The 26764-nt window shown below is 50.0% G+C and overlaps 1 pseudogene; it reads right to left on the bottom strand.

Annotated features, from left to right (window-relative positions):
- Nucleotides 1-24647: 24647 nt before the first annotated feature.
- LOC142449732 (U6atac minor spliceosomal RNA) lies at nt 24648-24752 on the bottom strand (annotated as a pseudogene).
- Between the last annotated feature and the right edge of the window lie 2012 nt (nt 24753-26764).

Genomic DNA, 26764 nt, shown 5'->3' with positions numbered 1-26764 from the left:
AAAAGGTCACCCCAGTGCACCCCCATGGACAAGCTCTACTCTGCACACATACCAGGGGGTGCCTTCCCCCAAAATGGATTTTATTTTGAAAGCTATGTATTTAAATTTTTTACAAAACAACTTTATCACCTTCAAAGTACTCTCTGTGACACTTAAAACATTTGTCCAATCTACGATTCCATTCTTGTAAGTGAGCCACCCAACTTGTAGCCACAATGCCACTAGGCCTCCTCAGGCGACTCCATTCTTGGAAGCATTTTCAAACCCGTCTGTTTGGATGGCTGACAGCACCTCCCTCATTTTTTCTTCACCTGTTCTATGTCATCAAATCACTGTCCTTTCATGTCCCTCTGCATTCATGGCAACAAAAAGAAGTCATACGGAGTGAGGTCAGGTGAGTCAGGTGCGTGGGGCAAAGAGAGGCATGCTGATTTTGTCAAACACTGGTGCACTGGCTGCATGGGCAGGTGAACTGTCATGGGGGCAAAATCAGTCTCCCATCTTCCACAAATAAGACCTTTTTTGTTGTACACACATTGGTACACAATCTTTTCAGAACCTTTAAATAGAAACCTTGATTAACAATCTGACCTGGTGGAATGAACTCCAAATGCACAAGTCAATATTTTTGTCCGTGAGGGAAGTTGATGGGCATCCAGAATGAGGTTTGTCAGCAATCGACATTTCACCCTCTTTGAAATGAGAAAAACACTCATACACTTGTTTGCCCCATAGTGATGTCCTTGTAAGCTGCGTTCAACATGACAGCAGTTTCTGCAGCATTTTTCCAAGCAGGAAACAAAATTTCACAGCCACACACTGTTCTCTTAAATCAGCCATCACAAAAAAAAACAACAAAGTTTGAGTGAAACTGGTTTTACGAAAAAAAATTCACTGTGAGCAGAGAACGATCCCAGGCAATGCCACTGGGTGCACCAACTCAGAGCGAGTTGCTTGATCCTTGCCACCACCACCACCACCACCCACTTTCCTTTTCCCTCAAAAATAGGTGATGGGTTCTTGGCATCCTGGTCAAAGCGTACCCACTCAGTTAGACTTGCAGAACACAGTCTCCTATTTTTGGCTTGACCTTTAGGATAGGTTTCTCTAGTAAAAGTAAGGTGGGTCAAAAAGGAAGCTTCTCTGTAGGGTGGGCTCCAAGAGCCTCAGTAACATTTTCAGATACAGAACCATCTTCCCAACAAGGGGATAAATCACCTGGGAGAGAAATCCAACTAGTTTGTTCTATGATCTCTGTGGTAGTTACATACTCTGGTATCAACGTAAGCCTATTAAGAGTGAAGGGATGGAGCTTAGCTTATCAGTCAGGTCTCAGTTTAATGATTTCACTTGGAGGCATTATGTAGATAAATAGCTCGCTGGAGGCAAGACACACACTCACTCTCTGGGAGACATTCCTGTTGACAAGTCACATGGAGTTATGCTGATGGCAGCCAGAGCCCTGGAGCTGGAGGAACCATGTGCAGACCCACACCAGCACTAAGATACTTCTACTGCCACTGGATTCACAAGACTTTCCACCCATTGGCCAGTGATCTTCCTGCACTTGGAGTCATTGCATGTGTTATGTGAGTCTGAAGAAGAATTTACAGACCAGTACTGGACCTGTAGGCTAATATTAGACTTATGGACTTGATCTGGACTTGACTGGGATATTTTCTTGATGTACAATTACTCGTTATGTAAAGCTCTTTCCTATACACATATGAGTGTCTATGAATTTGTTTCTGTAGTCAGTCCAGACTAACACAATCTCTAGTGTGGATTTGAAGGTTCTGCCTTCCAACAAGACTCTCTTAGGCCTGAAAACGGCCCTATTCCACACCAGGACACTGTTCTCTAATGACTCTAGTATCCCAAAGGATGGGCTGTCAGAGGGTCTTCATGGGGGTCATGGCCATCCGAAGAAGGAAGCCAACTCGACAAACATAGCTGATGTGGAGTCTTGAGTCCAAATGAAGAAATTCCATGATGGCCTGGAGTCCAGGGACCTCAAGTCCCCTTAAGAGCATCAGGAGGGACACTTCCCATGAGTTACTCATCGTCAGTGTGTCAGATGCTGTACACTGAACCTACATGATCTTATTTCTGAAGCCTCAAAAAATCCTGGTGAGGAAGATAGTATTTGCCCTATTCTACAGATGAGGAAACGGGGCCTCAGCGGGGTTAAACGGCTGGCCCACACAGCGCTGCCACATGCCGCTGGGGCGCCTGATTGCTTGACTCCAACACCTGTGTTCTCTCCCTGCTTTCCCTTCTTACAAGTGATTGTGAAAGAACAAAGGGTTATGAGCCAAGCTCACGAAAGTGCCTCCAAAAATAGCTTTGGTTACAGACCAAGCATGAAGTTACATTTAGTTCTCCAAGCTCCTAAGGAAATTTCAGCAAAGCTTCTCCTATTGTGCCTGAGTGGTGAAACAGGCAAAGCTCCTACGCCGATGACTTGAGAGAGAGGGCGGAAACGGGCACTTCGAATAATTAATTAGAAGACTTCCACGGCCCCTCGATCCCCATTACTGGCCCATCTTTATCCAAGAATGCCTATTAAAATTAAGGATCACACAACCAGCCAGAAACCAGCATCACGGGATCCTCTCTCTTTCTCTTCTGCCAAGAATGGTATTAGTAGGTGGCATCGACTCTGTTCTGACTCTCAGCAACCCTTGGCCCAGCAGAACGGAACCCTGCTTGGTCCTGCGCCACCCTGGCAATTGTTCTGCAGCCCCTGGGTCACTCTGTCTCGCTGAGGGCCTTCCTCTCTTTCACTGGTCCTCTGTTGACCAAGCATGATGTCCTTCTCCGTGGGCTGATCTGTCCTGATAACATGTCAGCAGTCAGTGAGACAGTCTCACCATCCTTGCCTCTAAGGAGCATTCTGACTGTACTTCTTCCAAGACAGATCCATTTGTCCTTTCACCAGTCCAGGGTTCTTTCAATAGTCGCCACCAGCACAAGTCAAATGCACCAATTCTTCTGTCTTCCTTATTCAGTGTCTGACTTGCACACGCATAGGAGGTGATGGAGAATACCATGGGTTGAGTCAGGTGCACCGTAGTCCTCAAAGTAAATTCGATGCTTTTCAAGACTTTAAAGAGATCTTGTGCAGAAGATTTACCCAATGCAATGTCTCATTTGGCCCCTTGACTGTTGCTTCCATGAGCCTTAATTGTGGAATGAAGCAAGAGGAAATCTTTGACAATTATTTTCTGTTTTTCCATGATGCTGGTTTTTCACAACTGTGGGTCCAGCAGTGGCGAACAGTTTCCTCCAAATATCTATATTTTCAATCCCATCCATTCTGGCAGGCCACTTCCATGAAGTCTTTGCTGGTTGTCCTCTTGCCATCAGCAGCTGTTTCCTGCTCTCACCACCGCCCTGGCTCTCTGATCTAAGCCTGGGTCGTCGTTCCTGTCTCGGAGGCTTGTTCGTCAGCGCTCAGTAGACCTTGTCTTGATGTCGAGGTCTGTAGTGGAGGAACCTGACTTAATATAGCACCGTGGTTGTCATCAGGTGGATCCTGACTCACAGCAGCCCCGTGCATTTCAGGGTAGAATCAGACCCCAAGCAGCTTTCGGAGCCGTGCCCTCATGGAAGCAGATCATCTGGTCTAACTTCCAAGATGCGTCTGGGTGGGTTCAAGCCCAAAGGAAAGGGGTTCGGAAAAGAGAAGGAAGCATTGCAGGAGAAGACACAAGGCTGACTCAAGGCTACCAGATAAGGAAATGAGCCTCACACCACGACCACCTGTCCCTTTCTGTTCACCTCACCTTGGTGACGTGGATTGGCTGAAAATGCTGCTGAGCCTTTTGAGGGATATGGCTTCAGAGGAATCCAAGAGCCTAGAAAAGCCCATTCGGGACAATATGGCAGCATTTAGCTTTGATGGTCTCAACAAATATCCATTTAGCACAAGCGCCCTGCCATGGGATGCAAAGGTCAGTGGGCTAAACATTTGGGTCTACTTACAGGGAGATCCATTCAAACCCACCTGCCGTTCTGTGAGAGAAAGATGTGACTGCTGGCTTCCACATGGAATGACAGCCTCAGAAACCCCATGGAGCAGTCGCCTCTGTTCCCTAGGGTCACCGCGAGTCAGAATTGACCCGATGACCAGGGGTTTGGTTTGGGTTTTTAAAGGGGAGCTAGGTGGCATGCACTTAGTTTAAAAACAAGACAGCGTGTGATAAATGCTATTAGAAAAAACCCAATTACTATTGACCCGCAGAAGGTGAAGCAATTATGTATGTATCTATCTGGGGGGACCAAAGAAACCTCGTGAAGAAGGGGGGAGCTTTGAGCTGAGCCCTTTAGCTCAGAGAAGGGCATTCCAGGTGAACAGAGCAGCAGGAGCAAAGACAGAGCTCAAAAACAAACAAACAAAGGAAAACAAATTCCAGAAAGTTCTGTCTTCCGTTGCACCAATCCCTTAACAGAAAACATCCCCCACCCCCCAGTGATCTAACTGCCAGAGCGTATATTTGTGGTTCTCTGTGACATCTCAGCAAGGCCCTGTCTCCTGCCAGCTCCCCCCTTCATCTCAGCCCTCTATGCTTGCCTCTTCCTGCCTCTTTTCTGGCCCCCTGGCTGACATCTAAATGAAATCCACAACAAAAGGGTTGCTTTCAGCCCCCAAGCAGCCTTCCTTGAAGTATCTTTAATAAAGGCAACGACCCAGAGACTCTCACACCTTTATGGCCAGAGCTTGTTTCCTGTCCTCCTTGGATACCAGAAGCTTAAGAAGAAATTACCTCATCACCCACCACAGGCAGGTCTCGGGGCCAGAACAGCCCTTTCGACAGACACTTGCATTGCCATTTCTCCCTGATTCTGGTCCATTTTCCAGAACAGCACTCTGCCAGGCAGGGAGGAGGGTGTGGACGGACCCTGGGTATCCAAGTCAAGAGCAGGGCGCTCTCCACGGAGATTCCTTTCCCTTTGGAAGGATGATTAAGGTCAGACTTAACATTCTCCTGGGCATCATTCGGCTTGGAGGCCAGATTCCTCCTTTTGTTGATGAGAATGGTAATGGGGCAGAGGGAACACTTCTAACGCCCTAGGAAGAAAGCCAGGGGCAGGCTCCCTTGGGAGCCACCGAGGTGTCAGGACAGGCAGGCGGAAGGTCCCTCTGATCAGGGCCGACAGTCGAGTTGAGCTCAAGCTCTGGGGTCCTTCAAGAGCACACACCCGCTGTGGGAATGCACCAATGTGCTCATTAGCGTGAACTGCCATGGCCCGAAATGAAACCGCCTCTCCCCTCTGCCTAGTGTGATTCGGAGACTCTGCCAGAACGCCAATTAGAAAGCTGCCTGGGTACCAAGTCCAATCTTTTTGACCTGTTCCTGACCTTAACTCCTGACCTTCAGTTCTGGTGACTGCTTGGGCACACACTCGACTAACGGAAAGCTTGGGCGTTCGAACCCACCCGGACACATCTCTGGGGGCGGGTGCTGGAGCTCCGGTTCCCCAAGGTCACAACCTTGAAACCCTAATGGAGTCATTCTGCTCTGCACATCGCGGGTGGCCGAGAGTCGGAATCAACTCTGTGGCAATGAACAACAATCCCAGCCTTTAGTCCCGAGGATGGGCTCACATCCTTTTGTGGAGGGAGGTGAATCTTGCAAGACCTGGACACAGTCCTAGTAGACTCCTGGATGACAGCGTGGTCCCAGAGCCTGGGCTCCAGTCTCTCTCTCTACTCTGGAGAGTTCTTCCTGTCCTTTTCTCAATCCTTGCCCAGCCTTCAAGCAGCCACATGCTGGGAGGAGGCTAAGTAGAAGGCAGGGCCAGTCTGACACTTACTTAGTAGGAATGGATCCCCTGGGAGTTGGAGAGGGGGGGGGGATCTAATTTAGGAAGTGTGGTCCTTCCTGGGTGTCTACTCAGTTTCATCCAGAGTCCGTTCCATAACCATGGAATCTGAGAATGGGAAGGAGAGACCTGGGTCGTCTTGGGTAAGCCCAGCTCAATGCCAGGCTCCTCTGTGAGCACCCCGCCAGCTTTCTGTCAATTACCGTCTGCTGAGGGGGAGGGCACCCTTTCTTAGGAGCAAAACTAGCTGTTAGAAAACTCTTCCTTGCTGATACCAAGGGCTCAAGTAGAAAGAAAATGTCTTGAGAATGATGATGGCAACAAATGTACAAATGTGCTTGACGCAATGGGTGGATACATGGATTGTGATAAGAGTTGTACAAGCCACCAATAAAATGATTTTAAAAAGTGAAAACTCTTCCTGCAGCTAAGCAAAAATGAAAATGTACTTATTTCATAGCTTCTACCCAGAGATGAGGAGCCACGGTAGTGGAGTCAGTTATACCACTACGACCTGCTGCTAACCACAAAGTCAGCAGTTTGAAACCATCAGCCACTTTGGGAGAGAAAGATGAGGCTTTCTCTCCTTTTTAAAGACTTACAGTCTCAGAAGGCCACAGGGTCCGCTCTACCATGTCCTCTGGGGTCACTGTGGTTGGAATCTACTCGATGCAGTGAGGTTGGTGCTTGGGCTTTGAGTCACCCAGAGATGTCAATGCTGGGGATGTGCGCCCACGTAGTATGGGAATGAAGGAAGGCATGAACGATTGCATCCCTTGTGAACGAGTAAGGAAAGGTGAGAAAGTGATTGCCGTGGTGGAAGGTAACGTGATGGGGGGGGGGTGTTTGGTGCCACTGAGTCAGCTCTGACTCATGGTGACTATACATCCAAACAGAATGAAACCCCGTCTGGTCTTGCCCCACCCCCGCCCCAGTTCTGATGTGGGAGCCCATTGTTGTAGCCCCGGGGCCAACCCATCTCCTGGAGAGCTTCCTTTGTCAGTGCCCTTCTACTCCACCGAGAGCAGCCGTGTCCTTCTGCAGGAAGGGAGAGGGTTTCTCCTCACATGTCAGAAGAACGTGAGCCAAAGTGTGGAAGGAGCCCAAAGAGCATGGCCCTTGATGGCTTTCCTCTTGTGTTGGAGGATGTAGGAGGGAGCGCTGGCTTATCCCAGCAAAGGTTTTCATCCTTCCATCTCGTACACAACCCACAAATGCAAACAAACAAACAACGACAACTAGCAGTCCAATTTATGTCGTATTTTATAAGTAATACATTTGTGAAACAAATATGATTGCCTCCCATGATTGTCAAGGTTGTTAAAGATGACTACGGCGTATTTTCCCCCCCAAGTTGTTTTCTTATGTCTCTCTCTCTCTCTCTCTCTCTCTCTTTCTCTCTCTCTCTCTCTCTCTCTCTCTCTCTCTCTCTCTCTCTCTCTCTCTCTGACAACACACACATACACACACCACCCCATCCCCACCCCCACCCCTGTGAGCTTACAAATCTTTGCTTTCTGGGCTCCTCAGAGGGAGCTCACTACATGAACCAGCTAACAATTACCTTAGCTCTATCTCGGGTATCCACCCTCTCTGCCTCTTATCCCCAAACAGCTGCCCCCTTGCAAATTAGAAAGGCAGAGGACGCTCCCTGGCAGCCCCTCCCCGCCCCACTCCCACACACCCATCCACAGCTCCCGATCCTGGTGGAGCTGCTCAGCTAGGACGGGCCTCCTCCCAGGCAGCAGACAGGCAGCGCACTGTTGAGCATCCTCCCTGCTGTGTGGGAGTGCTGAGGAGAATTCCCAGGGTGCAGGCTGCAAGCGCTCCCTGCTATCTTGAGATGAGGCTGTCTCAACCTTGGCCCCAAACAATCAGGTGGTTTCCCTTGCCCCCTCTCCTTCCAAGGCCCCTCTGTAGACTCAGTAGACCTTCAGACTGGCACCTGGCTCATTTGGTCTGTTGTCGGGTCCTCCCTGCGGGACCCAACCTTCTTAGAGAGTCTCTCTGGTTGTTGATAGGGGCCTTACAGTTGATTTTGGCTCCTAGGGATCCCGGGTGACAAAACAGACCTGCCTCACAGGGTTTACAGAAAGTTCTAGGCGGTTGTCATTATGGAGAGTCTTGCCCTGCAGGAAGAAGCCCTGGCGGTGTGGGAGTTATACATTGGGCTGCTAACTGCAAGGTCAGCAGTTCAAAACCACCAGCCACTCCGTGGGAGAAATACAGGGCTTTCTACTCCCATAAACAGTTGCAGTCTTGGAAACGCACAGGGGGCAGTTCTACCCTGGTCTCTAGGATCACTGTGAGGTGGCCTCGAGTCAATGGCAGTGAGTTTGGTTGGTTTGCTTTTCTTGGCAGCCCTTGGGTGGGTTTGAAATTCACAACATTCAGTTAGCAGTTGAGTGCTTAACCGTTGTGCTACCAGGGCCTTGCATGTTTTTGGAAGGTCCTGGAAGGTAGTGAACACACCAGGCGAGGCTGTGGAGGTAGGTGCTAAGAACACTATGAGTGGTTTTGGAGAAGACTGAGAAACTAGAGCAAGCCCCTACACTGCCCCAGCCCTGGGGTTTCTGGGCCTGGGATGTCATGGCCACCAGGCCCAGGAGAGATGGCGAAGAGGAAGCTGTACACCATTTCCAGGCAGCAAGGACAGCCAGTCTAGACTCCGCCAACCAGAAGATCCTCTTAGGGCTCAGTCATTCTGCTACAAATAGACCCTTGGCTTTTTGCCTTCAACTTGCAGATAATTGTAGTTATAATTCATCACCCATCTACTGGATGTTCTCTGTGCATTTGTACTTCGATATGGCTCCTCAGGGAGGAAGGAGCCCTAGAGAGGAAGCTGGGTTTATGGGGCTCCCACTGTGGGTCTGCCCTTCTGCTGGAAGATTCACATCCATTAGAGGGATGAAGAGATGATCGATAGCTAACATCTAGATGGCTTGGATTCATGAGGCTTTATGTACATCAGAACATCGCCTGGCCCTGCATCATCCTCACAACTGCTAGCGTGTTAGAGTCCATCGCTATGGGTCCTGAGCCAACACATCCCACTGAGGTCTTCAGCACCCTCATGGACCCTCTGTACCAAGCACCGTGTCCTCCTGCAGTAACTGATCCCTCCAGATTGCATGTCCAGAGCAAACAAGTTCAGCCATGCCCCATTGAGATTCGTAATGCTTTCCCTGGCCAGTTTGGACAGATCGATCGCCAAGTCTTTCTTTCTAGTCTTAATTGGGAAACTGCTGAAACCGGTCCACCATGGACCATGCTGCTAGAATTTGAAATCCTATTGGCATAGCTCCCAGCATTACGGTAGCACCCAAATCACCATGGTCGTTTACAGACGGACACTGACCACGTCTGAGAATTCATCAAATACATGACAACTTTTCCAATCCTGTGATGATGGCTTGGTGGTTCCTCCTTTGTCCCTTCTCAGCATTGTGTCAGAGCATACACTGGGAGATGTTTTCCATGCTGCTCTGCAGTGAGAGTTGCCTGGGAGGGGGGCGGCTATCCATCCGAGGCAGGTCACCTTCCTCCTGACTCCCTCCCAGCTCTGACCACAGACCCGGATACAAAGGATGCTCGACAAACGTGTGCGCAGTGATTTCCACCTTTTCTTTGCCCTTCCATTGTCTCCAACATGAGGGGGGCAATTTACTCTCAGAGGGATCTGGTCCTCTATTAGAGTGACTCCCGTGTGTAGTTTTATCTGAGAGTCTGGTGGGACAGAGAGAGAAAATTAGAAGGTCCAAGTGGGGCTGGGGAGCAACAGAGCCTGTGTCAATAACACATGGGGGCTGAGGTGCCAGTCTTATTGGTGGTCCTCCTCTCTCTGACCTTGGCCTGATAACAGAAATCATAAGCACTCATTGACTTAAGGGGGCTGGAAGAATATCTTCACCCCAAAGCCCCTGCACTCTGTGTTATCCATGGGGACAGCAGGGGGGTGGGGGGGGGCTTTCCTGTCAATGATTCTGTCTCCTGTTCCTATCAGTGGGCTTGCAGCCATCCAGTTCAGAAAATGAGTTTGGAACGAAACCCTCCAAGAATCCTCCATTTGGTTGTCTACAAATCCCCATGGAAATGCCAGGACTGCAATGTATGTTGGGGGTGCGGAGGAGTAGGGGATATCTGTAGGGGAGTGTGACAGAGAGGAAGCAGCAGCTAGTTGAAGGGCTATGGTTCTGGGTGACAAGAGCTCACTCCTGTTGGGGGTTCCAAGGCACAGCATTACAACACACGGCTGTCAGCCGGAGGGCCTGATGGGTTAAGGGCAGGTCCGTGCCCATCAGCTATCTGGGCCTGGCAGGAGATGTTCCCAGAAAGTCACGTGTCTTGGTGGAGTCCACCCCAATCTGCATCGGGGGCTTCCGAGCCCCAGGACTCTGCACAGAGACTCCCCCTGATCAAGAGTAATGTCCCTTCAGCTTTAGTTTGACTCAGCAAATGACACCCACAAAGCGCGTCCGGCATCTCGCCCCGTCTCACCCGGGGGAAGGGAAAAGGGCCTGGGAGCGGCTCAAGCTCCAGCCTCTGTGAGCTTGCAAAGTCTCCCACAGGGACGGGGAGTGGGAGTGGATTGTTACCAAGGGCTGTTGTAACAAAGTACCACATGTTGGGCAGCTTGTAAGACCAGAAAGGCATCGTCTTCAAGTCTCAAAGGCTGGGAGTTTGAAGTCAGGGGCTTGGCCAGGCTGATTCCTTTTGAGCAGGTGTCCTCATACATGCGGCTCGCCGAGGACATTTATCCAGCACGTCAAGTGTTTTTGCCCATTTTGTTTTTTGACTTCAAAATAAGATATGTGCAGTGTGCACAAGAATTTGTTCATAGTTTTCTTAAAAAAAACAACAACAACAACTATAGTCCAGCCCTTCAACGGGTCTGAAGGACAGTGTTTAAAACGTTTGAGGACCCCTGCTTTCGAGAGCTCCAAGGGCCAATATATTCCATGTCTCTCACCTAACTGAGCACAGCTCACGTTGGATTGGGACCCACCCAACTCCAGGAGGCATTAGCCCTACCTCCAGGGGGTTGAACAACAGAGATGTGTGTGAAGGGAGACAGCAGTCAGTGTAAGGTATGAAAACAATAATAATTTATAATTTATCAAGGAGTCATGGGGGAGGAAAAAAAGAGGAGCTGATACCAAGGGCTCAAATAGAAAGTAAATGTTTAGAAAATGATGAATGCAACATACGTACAAATATGCTTGGTACAATTGATGTATGGAATGTTATGTGAGCTGTAAGAATAAAGCCTCCAATAAAACGATTTTATAAATAAATTAATTAATTAAACTAAAAACAGACATTTCTTTAGTCACAGCTGTGCCCAAGCACCAAAAGCTACCCCCATGTGTGTGTTTCTTTGATTCGACTATTTTGTTATATTCTTTTTCCCAGTCTGGGCCGAGTCCTCAGAAAAGGAGGGGTGGGGGAACTTCAGTGGGGTTTGACCAGAAACAGGACAAAAGCAGGCCCCAGGAGTGGGTGGGTCTCAGGGATGGTGAACTCCCCCGGCCACGAGAGTACCTGAGAAGGAGCGGAGTCCCAAATTAATAACACCTCCAGTGTCTGCCTAACACCCTGGCCCAAGGCCAGCTCAAAGGCGCAGCTGAAAAAGTGTAAGGCAACAATTCAGATAATATTATGCAGAACTGAAAATAAGTGACCTTGGGCTAAAACTTCTCTGGCTCGATGGAACGATTTAAGGACATGTGTTATTGCTGGTCTTTCATCTGCTACCAGTGCCCAAGAGAACAGAACAATTCCTCCTTTCAACCTTACTTGGGCCACTCCCCTCACAGAATATTCCAGGGCCAAGCCATTTAGACTTAAAAAAACAGCTTCTGCTGTTCCTGGTCTCCATGGAAAGTGCTCCTTTCCAGAGCTGGAGGCCCTATCTCTTGTCAGCTCCCAATCTCGTTGATCTAACAAGGGCCGTGTCAGAAACTCAATTCAAAGCGCTGGCCACCCCTGGCCTTTGATTCTGCTAAGAGAATAAGGAGCCAGATGTCTGATTTCATTTCCAGGTGTATTCAGGCTGCAAACACCTGGTGTGGGGAGGGGAGGCAGGCCTTCCTTCCCCAGGTGCCAGGTGCCAGGTATGTGTAAAGCCCCTTGGAAAGGATACCCTCTAGAGCTCTTGGAAACGCCCAACCCCGAGCTCCCCGACTCTCGGAGGGCATTTGCAAGACGGGCTTGTCCCCTCATCTGTCCATACCTGGCACTGGTGCCAGCCTTCTCTTCATGGTTTACGCTAGAGAGATCAACGCTCTCCCTCTCTGGGGGCTTATTCAAGAGCTGTAGCATTTCTCAACTCTCTTTTGGTTTTCAGTGTTCGGAGGTGCTACTTGGCTCCCGCCCATATGTGAACGCACAGTCTGCACCTTCAAAGCCAACTTGTCATCTTCAGTAATCTTACTATCACGAATTTTTTAAAGAGACTTTACTCAAAACTTTCGGACATTTGAATCAAAGTCTTTTTCTGGGATAGTTTTATTTTTTGCACACTGTCTTGAATTTATTGCATTCCACTGAGATAAGTTTTAAAGTAAATTACTTTTCCTGTTTCTTGTTGCCAACTTAATGCTATATTTTATTCTATGTTTAACTATATCTTATAATTTTTCATGATTAATGTATGTCGCCATCTAATTGAAGCCTTTTATTTAAAAAACCCACATTAAGTGAAGATACTTATTAGTAGCTACAGTGTGTCTGGACTGTGTATTAGAGGGGACATCAAAGGAAATACCAACTGTGTCATCGGAGCTGCAAGAATGGAACATCTTTTTGAAGGAATTCGGCTCAGTAGTACAGAATCCGGGACTAGATTGGGGAGCACACCAACCATCAGCCCAAGAACCAGTCTGTAACCATCAGAATCCAAAAAGAGCCAGAGAACTTGCCTTGCGTGGAAGGTGGGTGACAGCCAGTAAGTAGTAGCTACGGTCACTGGACTGGCTCCAGCAACACAATTTCCAAAACCTTCTAAAGAGAACCGTGTGGAAAGACATGAACTGATTCTTTTACCAGATCCTACCTTGAGGGGCTCTGGTCCTGGGTTTCCTGGAGAAGGAAGAGGAGTGAGCCTCACGTGGCCACATTCTGATGTTTCCAGTCTGGGGCCACAGTAGGCTTTGGACATCCATCACTTAGGCCAAAGGGGCTTATTCGGCCAACGCTTAAATGAGTCATGAAAAAGGTGTCCTAGATCCTTTACCATTTTCATCTCAACACCATAGCCACCCACCCCTCTGTTCATGGGCAAGCGCCTTCACCAGGGAGATGGCAAAGCACATGTTCTGTCCCGGTTCCATCTTGCAGGTCTACCTCCCAAGAGCTCTCAGCTTCTTGAGACCTGCCCCGACCAGAGACCTGGAGCATTACAGGCAGATCCAGGCTGGCTTGACGTGTCATTAGGACAGCAGGAGTTTCCCGGCGACCAGATGTGCAGTCAGTCAGGGGACGTCAACTGACAGAAATCTAGTTTGTGCCATCTAGGAGGGGAAAAAGAAAGTTTGCCCTTCAGGTAAAAGGGAGGACGGGTCATCATCTTGCTTGTTGTTATTATTCGCTGTCATTGGTTGGCTCCCAAACACAAGGTGGGCCCGTGCAAAATGGAGTGACACGCTGGCTGGGCCCGTACTACCCACGTGATGGGTTGCAGATTAGACTGTTGTGATCCAGAGGGGCGGCTATTGGATGGGAAGTAGATGACCAGGTCTCTCCCCTTAATTCCTTAATCTCTCCTTTCTCCTTCTATCTTCATCTGGAAGCCCCAGTGAGACCAGCTAAGTACCAGAACGACTCCTCACAAGCCTCCTCTGACAGGCGTTTTGGTTGGGCATGGAATCCAGGAGTCCTGCCTGGAAGATGAGAACTCTTCCGCGGGACCCCTAATGTCCCCATTCTCTTGTTAACACATGATATCTGACACCGGAACCAAAACCATTTAGACTCCATCCCTCTTCCTCTTAGCAGGGAATCCTGAGGAAGGCCTCTGCTTCCACTTGAAGCCAACTTTGGCTCTTTGACACAGTCACTAAGTCTTGAGTAACTGCCTCCTAGAGGTTCTACTAGGACCCCTGGGGGCACAGTGGTACTCAGATTCTCAACCATAAGGTCAGCAGTTCGAAACCACCAGCAGCTCCACTTCTGTAAAGACAGTCTCAAAACCTCACAGGGGGAGTTCTACTCTGTCCCATAGGGTTGTTATGAGTTGGCATTGACTAAATGGAAGGGAGTGGGAGTGAGAGGTTCTAGTTATGTAACTCCTGATTACAAGCTGACTGACTTTGGCCAAATCTAGAATTGTCCTCCTCACCCTTCAGATGAAGCGCAACCTCTAAGTCCCCTTTCTGGTGCTCACACCTTAAAATGAAGGACTGCTCACCGTGCAGAGCCTTGCCTTGGAATAAGTGTTCTCTATTCAGGGACTCCGTTCTGTAGGTATTAATCTGTAGCACCCGCCAAAACAGACAGAACTACATATAGTAGGCTGGGACAGACTCCTTCTCTATGAAACTTGAGAAGAATCTTCTGGAATGATCTGGGCAATCCTATCACGCCAGCCTTTTCAGCCACACTCGACCTAGAAATAGCCACGCCATCTGCAGGGATGCGGAGCCCTTGGAAAAGGAGGGCAATTATGGAAACCAGAGGACTTTTAGGGGCAGCTGGATAGGATTTCAAAAAGCAAAAACCCAAACGACCAGCTGACTCTAGGCAGCCCTGCTGTCAGCAGATGATTCTTGCCAAAATTGGGTACATGGACCCCAGTTGTTCTTCAGGCCAAGGGTCTCTGAAGAATGTGGTTGGGAGGAGAAGAGCGAGATCTATGTGAGTTGACAAGCACCTCTCTTTGTACCTGAGCCCCCGGACGAGGCGTCCTGTGTACAGTGCTTGGCTCCTCTCTGGCATGTGTCAGGCATAGCATGGGCTTCGCCCGCCCTGCCTGCTGGGTGCAGGGTGTGTCAGATATGTTGAAATGACTCTGAGCTCTAGAAGATGGCTCATCCCCAACAGAAAACTGCACCCAGGTTCTGCCCAGGCCCCAGGCCACTCAGGAATTCTGCTGTGTTAGGGACCCAGCATGGCGGCAGTTTTTGTCTTCCTGAGTGAGATGTGGTGAGCAGGCTGGGCTGTGCCACAGGGGCTGGCTTGGGGGGTGCTAGCTGGCTTATAGCTCCACAGATGTAAGCTAGGTGCCTTACATCACTTACCTGTATCTCTGGAGGAGGAGAAGAGAGGATGCTGGTGGGCTCGGGGGCTCGGGTTAGTGATCAGATATGATCATGAGATTTTTCAGGTTTTGCTCTGTGGACACTGTCGAAACCAGAAAGCAGAGGAGGAAACTGCCTTGGTTTCGCTGTAGAAGCAAGCTTTCCTTACCTCCGGCGTGGAGATGCTGTCCCCTTGCATCCATTAAAGGGCGGTGGCATGTAAAAGAACACACACACACACCTATGCACACGTAGACATTCTCTCTCACACACAGACACACACATCACACAGATACACACAGAGAGATTCAGACACATAACACACACACACAGACTCCCCCCCCCCCACACACACATGCACACTCACACAAACGCCTCTGCAGGCATCTCCTGCTTCGGGCAGATAAGCCCCAGCCTTTCCCTGCACCCTGTGTGAGAGAGGATCCTGTCCTCTGCCAGTAACAACAGTGGGTGCCACCAAAATGGACCAAGAGCTGAAGAAAGGGTCCTTGTGTGACTTTAAAGTGGCTGCTGGTACACAGCCAGAGATCAGTCTCAGCACCGACGTCCTCTCCCCCTCGCTCTCTGGATCTGATTCCAGGCGGGGCCCCTGGGCACCTCAGCCCTGGTACCTCAGCCCCTCCTGCCAGTGCAGGGACGAGCCTCATGCTGGTCCTGGACTGCAGGCACACGGCAGGTGACGGCAGGCTGGGTGGGGCGCCCTCAGAGGAGGCTCGCCAAAGAACACCTGTTCTGAGAAATGACTCACCCGTGGCAGGCTTCCCTTGCGATCTCTGCCCGGCCTGCTGGCAGGGGCTTGGCGCTGCTGCTGGGGGTGAGTCAGAAACCAATATGCTGACTGCCTGTTTGCACTCCTGGAGGGAGGACCCGCGGCTTTCTCAGGAAGAAGCAGGTGGCACTAACTTCTAGCTGGTGCCCCGTTCTTCGGCAGTGATGGGCAGTGAGTGCCATGGGAAGAGGTGCTGGCATCCCTTTTCACTGTTATAAAACTGTCACCGAGCGTCTCTGGGCCTGGTTAGACAAGAAGCGTTGGCTGAGTGGGTACATGGCTTGCTTTATAGCGACACAAGCGACTGCATGTTTCTAGTCAGTCATCCAAACCTACCCAGTTTCACATCCACGACTGATTAAATCAAAACAGAACACTCACGTCCTCAGTGTGCCGGCCACAGTGTAAGGGTCCACCCTCCGCAAGGTAGAAGAACATTCCCCCCACGTGCGGTTTCCTCAGAGGAACCTGGTGGTTACGTGTCGGCCTGCGATCCGAGAGGTCTGCAGTTTGAAACCGCCCGCCGCTCCTCGGGAGGACAGTTACAGTGGTGGAAACTCACAGGGGCAGTTCTGCCCTGTCCTGTAGGGCCACGACGAGCCGGCATGTCTCGATGGCAATGAGATCGGAGTTTCCGAGTGGACAGTTCCACGTGTGTAACAAGTGGTTCAGGTCCACACAGATGCTCGTGGGAGTCCACGAGTTCTCGTGGAAGGTTAGGGATGGGTTGAAGCAGCCCCGGTGAAGGAGTGCTTAAGGGCTTCAGCTGCTGAGCCAAAAGTCGATGGTTTGAGCCCACCAGCCACCAGCATGCGACAGAGGTTGCAGTCTGCTCTCCTAAAGACAACAGCCTTGCAAACCCTATGGAGCAGGCCCTCTCTGTCCTATAAGGTCACGGCCAGGGGCCCTGGGGGCGTAGTCTTTATGTGATGGGCTGCGGCCTGCAGGGTCAGCAGTTTGAAACCACCAGCTGCTCCTCTGGGAAAAGACAGGGCCTTCTACTCTGGTAAACAGTCCCAGTCCCGGAAACCCACAGGGCCAGCTCTACCCTGTCCTATAGGATCACGATGAGCCGGCACCGGCTGGATGGCAGGGAGTGGTGCTAAGTTACAAGGTCACTATGGGTCAGAATTAACAACGAAATCAAACTGACGTTTGAGTTTGGAGCTGTGTGTCTGGAGGAAAGGCTGTGGTGGGCGGGGGGAGGCGTGGAGAAGGGGTCTACTTCTGAAAAAGTCAGCCCAGGAAACCCTGGGGAGCTGGGTTCTACAGGACACACCTGGGGTCACCGTGAGTGAGTCAGAGCGGGGAGAGGAGGGGGGGGGTGGCGCAGCATCAGGCACCGTGTTGGTGTCCATGGAGTAGATGAAGATAACTGCAGGGGACGGGCTGAGGCTGACTTCTCCAGAGGCGCACAACCAGGGAGGAGACATGAGTCTCACACAGCCTGTGAGAGGAGACATGAGTCCATTCATTAATGGGACGTTTGTTCGAGTCAGAGGCGCCGCAATAGATCACCTAACTGGGCTTGAAGGCCGTCGATGAAACACAGAAGTCAGATCCTGTCTGGTCTTCCACCCCTCCCACCGGAGGGCGCACCGATGTGCGGGCCACAACCAGACACCTCTCTCTAGGACTGGCTCAGCCCCGGCCTCGTTAAAGCTGGAGGTAGTCAAACTCACTGCCATCGAGCTCCTGCTGACTCACAGAGACTCTGCAGGGCACGGGAGAACCGCCCCGGGGTTTCTGCCGCGGAAACCCTTTTGGGGAGTAGAAAGCTTCACCTTCCTCCTTTGAAGCCGCCGGTGGTTTCGATGTGCTGACCTTGCGGTTAGCCGGCCAGGGCTCCTCAGGCCACCCTCTTTGTCTCAAATGGTGCTCTGCCCTGTCCTTTGGCCTGCACCGCAGGGGACCCGCCCAAGGTAAACACGCGCCCTCCTATCTTATCACAGCCTCTCCTGGCTGGGTTTATGGCCGTGACTCAGCTCCTGGGTTGGGAGTGCAGGTGTGAGCAGAAACTGGCTTTGCTATCCCGCTCGGGGAAGGCCTTCCTTGACTCCCACTGTCCTCTCGGCTCCCCAAACTGGATGCTCAGCCAGCAAGCTCGGGCGCTGCTGGGATCTCAGAAGCCACCGGACCCCAAGGACATCAGGCAGACAGTGGGACATGGGAACCAAGGCTGGTGGGCGTGGGACGAAATCAACAGCACTCTGAAATGTAGTCGCAGAGACAGGTCTCCCCCACGCGGAGCGGGGTAGGGAGGGCGGGGACCCTTTGTTCGTACAACAAGCATGGGTGCTTCCACCTTCAAGAAACTCTCCTCTGAAGAATCAGACAAATGACCCCTTGCTTTTGATGAGCACCTTTCTCTCAGGGAGCCCAGCGGCCTGAACACTGCCAGGATGGTCTCGGGCCAGACGAGGGAGCAGCAGGTGGGGAGGAAAATCCACAGCCACTCAAATGCTGCAGTCGGCCTCCATTCACCTGGTTCAGCGGAGAATCGAGTGGGTTCAGGAACCCGAGCAGGAAATCTAGCCTGCACCTGGTTGCCTCTGGGAACAAACACTTCCTGTGCCGGGAGACCAGACTGGACGGGCCTCTGCTCACCACTCCTGAACATGTCATTGAAGATTCTCTGGAAGAAAGAGTCTTGATCAAATGGAGGGGAGAGGTGGGGCTGGATTTCAATTTCTCAATGAAACCCAGACCTCCCGAAGTCACGGAGGCAGGGCAAATGGACGTGCTTGTGTGTGGGTGCATTCTTTCACACGTACGCATCCATCCAGTCATGCACACACGTAGATACATTGAGGGAGAGGCACATACCAGGCATTGTGCAAAGGGCAGGGCACAGAAGGGACAGAGAAGAAGGTACAGCCCCTGACCGAGTGGCCCTTCCAGTGCAGCCGTGAGAAAAGCTACCAGGAAGACTCCAAGGGGACCCTGAAGGGGTCCAAGGCGGGGAGTCCGGCCGATACCTGAAGGGGCAGCTTAGGGGGATGGGAGCGAGGACATCCGTAGCAAAGGAGGTAGCAGGGCAAAGGCCTCAGGAAATTACAGCAAAACTACCGGAGCCTGGAAGGAAGGACAGCTGGGTGACCAAGAACAGAGGGAAGGGGACTGAGGGTGATGGGGTTGGACAGGAACTGGGCAGAGTGCACAGCACATGTGAGCAATAGCCAGTCTTCTTGGGGTAGGAGTGGGGGTGGGTGACTGGATTCCTACGGGGGGGGGGGGGGACTCAGTGTGGTGAAGATGGTGAGCCCCGGTGCCTCCCTGTCCCCTACCCACTCAAGCAATTCCAGTGGACCTGGGCATTCCCAGACTTAGCATTCCTCAGACTGGGCATTCCTCATCACATGGGAGAGTGGATGAGGAAATGGTGGAGCCCAGCACAGTGCAGGGACAGAAGGCAGGAGTCCCCGCCCCAGGGTTCACCTTCCCAGCCCCAGTCAAGGTCAGCTGCTTGCTCAGCTCTGCTTTCTCTGATCTGGCCTCTCCCTCTGGAGACCCAGAGGAGGCCCAGCACCCCAGCAGGAGGGCGCCCCCCGCCCCGCCCCAGCGCCTCCTAGGCCCCATTACCCCACAGGTGCTGTGAGTCACCCACCTGCGTGGTGAGCTAGGGGAAGAGGTGAGAACGTGAATGCTGAGGAGGCTGGAAATGCAGGTGGGTGGCTGCAGGGAGGATGTGTCAGGGCACCCAGCTGTCCTGGGCAGGCAGTAGCCCCTCCCCTAGGCCCCTGCCCACCCCTTCCGGGAGCTTCTTCAGATGAAATGCCTTGGTCTCAGCCCCAGGAAAATGCCTCCGCCCAGTTCCTCTCTCCCTTCCTCTCTCCCCCACTCTCCCTCTCCCTGGGCTGTCAGCTACCTACCACCATCACCATGGCTACGCTTGCTCTTGCTAGCAGTTCCGTGATCAGCAGGAGCAGGAGGAGGGCAGCTGGGCGCCTTAGTCTTCTGAGTGAACTAGGGTTTTTTTTTTTGTTTGGTTTGATTTTTCAAAATCAGCTCATGGCTACACACTGATTCGAGGCCTACCCTTACCTGAAGGGCTCCCATTAAGCCGGCACACGGCGAGAATGGCTAAACAGAAGCACGCACACCCAGGGACTTCTTTGCACCAGGAAGGGGTACGCCATGCCTTTGCTGTCTGTGCGTCCATGCATGATGCTGTGTTGGCAGTGATTGGATTAGCCAGGATTTGCGTTGGGTGACTGGGAGAGACCTGTGAGAAGACTGGAAGCAGACAGATCTGACTGACAATACCACCACAACCGCTTGTCAAAAGGATGGGCGGGGCCATTCATCTATCACCTGTGACATGGGGGTACTAATGTCCCCCTGGTTAGTCCTGAAGCGTTCGGCTACTACCTGCAAGGCCAGCAGTTCCAAACCACCAGCGATTCTCCGGGAGGAAGTCGGTATTTTTCAGTCCTCCAAAGAGGACAGTCTCAGAATCTCAGGCGCCGTTTGACGCTGGCCTGCGGGCTCACTGCGGGTTGCTGTGTGAGTCAGGGTAGACTAGAGAAATTCAGAGACACTCATACGTGTATAAGAAAGAGCTTTATATATAAGAACAGTTGACTCTTGAGGAAACATCCCAGCCCAGTTCAGATCAAGTCCATAAGTCTGATGCATGCCTGATACTCGTCCATAAATTCCTCTTCAGACTGATGCAACACATGCAATGATGCCAAATGCAGGAAGCTCACAGGCCAGTGGGTGGCAAGTCTTGTGGATCCAGTGGCGGTGGAAGCATCTCAGTGCCGGTCTCCACGTGTCTCAACAACAGGAAAGGGAAGGCAGAGAGTATATGTGTCCCACCTCCATGGAGGAAGACAGGAGTTCTCAGAATCCTCAGGAGAAGACCATGCCCACCCAGCGGTTTTATGGGCTATGACCTGATTGACAGGCTAGACTCCACCCCTTCACTCAAGTAGACAAGAGATTATATAACTGCTCCCGTCGGCTTCTACTCGACAATGGTGAGTTTCTGTTTTTGTAATACCTACTTTGGGGGTTTGTGGTGAGGATTAAAGCTACAGCGATGTATGCAAAGTGATGTGTGTTGGGAAATCTTACCATTACGGTGCTCTGACTCCTTTGAAATGCTCAAGTGCGTGCTCATTTGAGGGTAGCCAAGAGACCGGGTCACCCAACACTAACTTAAAGGTGGCTAGGGCTAGGAGCTTCAAGATGGCAGCATAGAGAATGTTCCACTCCCTCCTCGAAAGTCTCCTACACACTGGGAGACAGACGGGATCCTGAAGCGCAGTATATGAAGAGGGGGATGGGAAAGAATTAGCAGAGGAGAGGAAAGTCCCATTGGAGTGCCTGGGGGTGGGTGTAGCAGCCATCCAACCTTGGCAAGCTTCAGGAATGGGGGTGGAGGGTTGGGGTGTCTCAGGTGTTGTGGAAGGGGGTGACATGGTGTCTGAACACAAAGGGATTATCTACAAGTTTTTCAAGAGGCAGCTAGACTCACAGGTCCGGACACCTGTCCTCTGTCAGAAGCAGGTGGCCTGCCCCTCCAGCACACCCGCTGGAGACAGGTTTATTTATTGTCTAGAGGAAACAAAGCAGAGAGACTTTGAACTAGCGATCTCCGACACAGAAGGAGGCTGGGTGGGAGAAGTGTGTCCATACATTGAGCCTTCTTTCTTGATCCTGCACCAGCCTCGCTTTGGAACAGGGAGCAGACCTATGCCCCTGGTCTAGAGGTTTCAGGCCTCTTTTCGTTCCAGGAAAAAGACTCCCAGATATTTGGAGGCTCCCAGTGGAAAAGCCAGTTGTCTATCTGATCACGCTAGAAGAAATCCTATCCATGTATACAGAATTTCCCGTCATCCCTGGGGGCATCGTCTTCAAATGTGAGTGGCCACCAACATTTACCACTGACAAAAGTGCCCCGCAGGAAAGACAAAGAATAAAATAATTGAAAAGGAAAACAGGTGTGTCTGTGGGGGCAGAGGGACTAGAGGATGCCAACAAAAGCCACCGGCTACTCTGAAAGGGACCATAAAAGAAGGTCCTGGAAAGAGTGGGAGAAAAATGCAGAACAAAACTCAAAATTATTAAAAAGACTAGGCTTACTGGGTCTGATAGATTGGCAAAACTCTTAAGACAGTGGTCCTTTGAAACTCCTCAAGACTGGAATTGAAGTTACTCCCATGGCTTAACTCTCAGGGGAACACTTGGCAAATAGTAGAATGGGTTTTATGTAATAAATAATAAATTTAAATAAATAAATAAGGTAAACCATGAGTTGTGGCAACACTCTCAGATAAGTGTTGGACTGCTAACCACAAGGTTGGCAGTTCAAACCCACCAGCCACTCCTTGGGAGAAAGATGAGGCCATAAAGATTTCTACTCTTGGAACCCTGGTACAGGGTGACTCTGAGTCAGAATGAGCTCTATGGCAGTGGGTGTGGTTTTATGAGGTGAGCAATAAGAGTACAGAGGTCTGCATGCCTAACATTTGCAGGTAAAAGGGCAACATGTAATTAAGGGCAACATTTTCCCAGGGGTACACTAAGAAGGTAGGAAGGGATAGGAAAGACAGACAAATGGACACATCCTACAGGGAGGAAGTAGGAAGAATATTGTTACATTGTGGGATTGCAATCAGTGCCATGAACCAAAATTGTACACAAATTATTGAATGGAAAACTAATTTTTACTATAAACATTCAATTAAATGACAATAGAAAGTTAAAAAAAAGAACTAAAACAGAAACCACACCAGGATCTATGATGGAAGCAAAAACAATGAACTAGCAGAAAAAAACTAAAGGGAAATTATAATTAACATCATAGAACAAACTGTATCCATAGAATGTTTTGGAAAGGAAGCAAGAAAGCATTTCTAGAAATTAAAAATAGGAGGAAAAAATTCTATAGCAGTGTTAGAAGGCAAAGTTAAGGAAACTTTCCTGAAAGTAAAACAAGTATATGGAAAGTATTAAAAAAAAGAGAGAAAATTACAGAAACCTCTCAAAGTTCAATTTATTACACAGTTCAAGAAAGAATGAACAGAGAAATGTTAATAAGGAAATAGTATAAGATGACTTAGAATCAAAACACACACACACACACACACACGCCTTGATTAAGAAAAGCTCTATAATCCCAACATAATCCTTGAAAGGGACACCATTGTCACCATTTAGAACCCCAGAGATAAAGAAACTTTGTGAGCTTTCAGGGAGAGAAGTAAAAAGTTTGTGTGTAACAAGAATCAGAATGGCATTGAACTCAACAGTGACATTAGAAGCTAGAAGACACTGGAAAATGCCATCTGTCTCCCAATGGAAGATTATTTTGAGGCCAAAGTTTTATTCCCAGCCACATTATCAATCGAGTGTGAGGGTAAAATAAAGACATCTCCTGTCGTATAGAATACAAAAATCCCCTCCCTTGCACCCTTTCTGGAAACTTCTGGAGGAGGTGCCATGACAACGAGGGAACCGAGTGAGAGGAAGGCATGTGACCCAGAAGAAGAGAAGGAGGCAGAGGGAGTTTCCAGGATGTTGGGGAAGGGAAGTCCCTTGGATGAGCGCTACAGGGCTGGCTTAGAAATCAGCTCGTCCAGGCCCACGCGGAGCATTGGAGGTCTTAGGAAGAATTTCTTTAAGAAGGCAATGGAACCGATTATCTACAGGCTTGAGCTGTGAGAAATTGTATCGTCAATTTGCACAGTAGTTAGAAATATGGAAAGATTGAGGTGTTTAAAGGAAACAAAGCAAATGTAAACTATGGAGGGATTCTAAACACCAAGAAGACAACATTATGGAATAACAAGACCGTACTCCCAGCTCACTACTTGGCTCAGCAGGGAGCTATGTGCGGCTTACATCATCATCGTAATGAAACACGGTGTATCGATGTAACCAAACCCTGAGAGACAGCTCTGCTAGAAGGGAGGGGAGGGGTGAGTAAGCGACGAGATCCATTTACCACTGTGCAAAATAGTTCATAGGAGTGAATCCGAAGAGTAGTCTATTCCTATTGCCTAGACGCTTGTGCAGAGGCCCTAAGGTAGTAATGATGTTGGTGCTTTTAAGGGAGCAGAGCCGCCATGGAGGGTTAGAAGGAGGAGCTGAGGTTGAAGACGATGCAGGATCAGAGAATATAGGTCTTTGTGGGCCCACAAGGCAGAATCAGGTTTTATGCAGATCCTATGAAAAGCCACTGAAGAGAGTGAAAAGATTTGCTTTGATGTGTTTCTTTAAATCATGCTCATCATACAGACCAAGAATATAGTTTGAAAATTCATGATGTTGGTGAAGTATGAGGATGGCTGGTGGAGTTATAAAACTATATAGACTTTCAAGGGAGCAATTTGACAATATTTAATCCGAATAAAACATGCACACACCCTTTGACTCAGGAACTTTACTTCTACAAATTCTTCTGCTCCGACAGGTTTAAAAATTAATGCATACAGGGATATTTATTGCAGCTGTTGTGTATAATTGCAAAAGATCAAAAAGGTCCTAAATATCAGTAAGGGACTAAGGAATCAGTATTAAAAATAAATGAACAAAAAACTGTAATGATCTACACAATGTAGTGCATGTCACCAAAAACAAAACAAAAATCCAGCAACCCATTCCCATTGAGTCGATTCTGATTCACAGGGACTCTTGACAGGGGTTTCCAAGGCTGTAGATCTTTACAGGAACAGACAGCCTCATCTTTCTGCTGCGGGGAAGTTGATGGATTCGAACCACCTACCACGTGGTTAGCAGTCCAACACACTTACCCAATAGTACAACCAGAACTTTATGTGCGTGTGTGGTTAAATGCTACAAAGTAGGTGGTGATGCCTTAAGCACATACAGGTTGGAAGGCCCAAGAGCCTCTTCCATCCTCGTCAGGGCAAGTGCTAACCGCCACGTCCTGCATGGTCAGTTGACATCGGATGCTGTCATTGGTGTACAGGAACGGAGAGGGCATGTTTGCTTGTGTGTCGGTTTGGGTCCTCTTGACAGAAGGCACCAAGATGAAGTCAGAAGTGCAAGAGATTTCTTGGGGAGCTGACTGTGGAGAATAAAGTGGGGTCAGGAGAGCCGGAGGAAGGCAGGGGACCTTTGGGTTCCAGGATCGGTCTGACATCTGTGAAAGGAGAGGAAGGAGGAGGAAGGCAGGACTCCCATGGACTACAGTGCAGCTCTCAGGCAGGCTCAGCCCAGCCCTAGAATGACTGGTGCCAGGAGCCCTGTGTGAGCCCCCTTGGTGCTCTCTGACTGGTGAGGGCAGCCTGGGGGAGCGTGCCCTTGCTGGGACTGCTGCAGTGGAGCTCATCCTGCAGCAGCGGGAGCCTGTCAGCTGATAACGCTCCTCCCAGCAGGTGCGCCGGAGTGGAGCATCTCAGGATGCAAGAACGTCTTAGGAAGGCAATAAAGAAGCAGGTAGCCCTGCACCTCTGGGAGAAGACAGGCCTGGGGGGTGGACCTGCACCGCACAGATACTCTTTGGAATTTTCTTTGTGTGTGTGTGTGAACATATACACAACCATGCTCCTCTCCAAGTGTCTCCCTGACAGCTCGGCGACACAGATTCCATTCTTCAAGCTGTGCAAACCTTTCCTCCAAACTGTCTCCCCATTGCCGACTTCAACTCCCGGCTCCTTAAGCTTCTCCGCTCACATCTTGGGTTGCCTTGGGCATCTGAGCTCACGTAGAAGCTTCTGGATCATTCTTTTTAAAGAGCCCAATACTTGTTAGAGCACACTTGGATGTTTGCTTGCTTGTTTTGTTTTAAGGGCGGCTTCTGGGGATAGTTTGGGTTTGAAGTTTAAAATGGAAAGATTTTCGCAGTGTTACTCCCCTCCCCCGAACTTTTAATTCTGTGGCATTTTGTGCGTGCGTAGTGCCATACAGCCACCACCTCTATCTAGGTCTATTTTTGTCATCCCCATGGGAAAGGACACCATCAGGCAACTGCTCCCACCACCCCACCTTATTCTGGGGCCCTGGCCACCACCCGCTGCTTGCTGTCTCTCTGCACTTGCCTCTTCTGGACATTGCATAGCAGGAGGACAACACAATGTGTAACCTTGATGTTCCTTTCATGTACATGATGTTTTCAAGGCTCCCCCAGACTAGCACTCGATCCGTCCTTCATTCAGTCCTTCAGGCCTACATTTGTGCGATGGGGTTTGTTGTGTATCCATTCATCTGTTGGTGGTCACTTGTGCTGTTTCCATCTTTGGGCTCGTGGGAATAGGGCGACTATGAACGTGTGTGTGTGTGTGTGTGTGTTTTGAGTACCACTTTTCAATTCTTCGGGGATCTGTATACCTAGGAGTGGGATGGCTATGACACGTGGTAATTCTATGGTTAACTATTCGAAGAATCGCCAAACTGCTTCCCACAGCTGCTGTACCATTTTATATATAGCTACCGATTTCTCCACATCCTCACCGACACTTGTTTCGTCTGGAATGTTTTTCCTGTAATAGCCATTTTAGTATCACGTGGAGCCTCATTGTCGGTCTGATTTGTTGCATTTCCCGCCTGACTGAGGAAAGACGTCCTGGTGGTGCAGAGGTTAAGCACTGGAACCCCCCAGTCTCTCCATGGGAGAGGCATGGCAGTCTGCTTCCACAAAGCCTTAGGTACCTTATGGGGGAGTTCTACTTTGCCCGGCAGTGTCGTTCTGCGTCGGAATTGACTTGGTGCATAGGAGAATGACTCGTGATCTTGAGTGTCTTTTCAGGAGCTTGTTGGCCATGTGTAGATCTTCTTAGGAGAAATGTCCATTCAGGTCCCTTGCCCATATTTCCCTTAAATTGTTTGTCTCTTTGCTGTTGAGTTGTAAGGGTTCTTTAATAACCTGCATACTGACCCTTATCATCATTTCCATGCTGATCATGTAAATTGATTACCTTCTCAAAAGAGA

Source organism: Tenrec ecaudatus, chromosome 5, assembly GCF_050624435.1.
Source record: "Tenrec ecaudatus isolate mTenEca1 chromosome 5, mTenEca1.hap1, whole genome shotgun sequence".
NCBI lineage: Eukaryota > Metazoa > Chordata > Mammalia > Afrosoricida > Tenrecidae > Tenrec > Tenrec ecaudatus.
This window is presented reverse-complemented; position numbering and strand designations above follow the sequence as displayed.